This window comes from Frankliniella occidentalis, unplaced genomic scaffold (genome assembly GCF_000697945.3).
Source record: "Frankliniella occidentalis isolate FOCC.00 unplaced genomic scaffold, Focc_3.1 Scaffold4, whole genome shotgun sequence".
Lineage (NCBI taxonomy): Eukaryota > Metazoa > Arthropoda > Insecta > Thysanoptera > Thripidae > Frankliniella > Frankliniella occidentalis.
The window spans coordinates 968,194-969,248 of record NW_026267134.1 but is presented as its reverse complement, the minus strand read 5'-3'; the positions used below and the strand labels follow the sequence as shown (position 1 = coordinate 969,248).

The 1,055-nt window shown below is 58.1% G+C and overlaps 2 protein-coding genes across 5 annotated transcripts in view; one reads left to right on the top strand and one right to left on the bottom strand.

Moving 5' to 3' along the window:
- The window catches only part of LOC113203630 (cytosolic carboxypeptidase 1-like), a 53,304-nt gene that overhangs the window by 18,367 nt on the left and 33,882 nt on the right, over positions 1–1,055 (top strand). The gene's annotated exons all lie outside the window — the stretch shown is intronic.
- Positions 1–1,055, bottom strand: part of LOC113203632 (melanoma-associated antigen E1) — a 27,970-nt gene that overhangs the window by 3,422 nt on the left and 23,493 nt on the right. The gene's annotated exons all lie outside the window — the stretch shown is intronic.

Here is a 1,055-nt window from a genome sequence, read left to right as displayed (position 1 = left end):
CGTCGTTCCCACCGGCTCTGCCGGGGCGGGCGGGGAGGTTGGGGTGGGACAGCACCTTGCACGCCACACCCTGCTCGCTGCACCCCTGCGGCACGCCACACTATGGAGTCATCTCTCTTCCACCTGCCCTCGCCACCCAGCCCCTTCGCCGACCCCAGTCCCCATAATCCACTCCTCCTCTCACTCTCTTCGTTTGCAACCCCTACCTATCTTTTCAAACTCCATTCCAATCGTTGCCATCTTTCCTTATTTCACCCCCCTTCTTCCCTCCCTTCCTCCACACCCTCGATCTAGTCTAGTTGCCGCATCCGGATTGGCTAATCATCCCGGTCACGTGATCGATCCCCCGGAGACCATTACTCACGGGCGGCGGTGCGCGGTAACCGACGCCTGTGGGGCTGTCAGCGTTTGAGTAATAGTCTATCGCGTTCGCAAACCTTTTCCAATATTCTTCGTCTTTAACCCCGCCGCCAGCAAACTTTCGTAGTAGTTTTGTAACGTGAACGCCTCATCGATGCGGCGCTGTTTATTGTCACTGTGACGATTCGCTGACGTGTCACAGAGGCGTCGCTGACGAGGGCGGGAGAGAACAAACATGGGGCGGTGTTGAACTTCGCCCGGCGATGACAGACGAGCTTCCTGGCCGGTTTGGCGCCGGGCCAGACGGAATGGCGCTGGGAGGATCTATACTCCCCGCCGCATTGGAATTTTCAGTCGCAGAGGAGTATCTCCCAAAACTGCCAACTGACCGCGGCTCTCCTTTGTATTACTGCCCCTGCAGACAAGGCGTGCAGGGAGAGGACCCTGTCGCTCATGCGCACCCGCCGACCTTCCCTGATCGCGGACCTGGTGACTCTGATTGACGTGAGTGCGACCACGCGGTGCTGCATATCATTGTTTCAATACTTGCCAACCTTTACATAACCGACGGGAGGACCGTCACTGTGTTCTCTACGGTTCTGTCTGTTACAGAGTACCCGCGACCCCGCGTGCCTGGCGAGCCTAGTGGGCGTCTTGAAGGAGAGCGTGGCGTGTGACCAACGTAAGTTTATCCA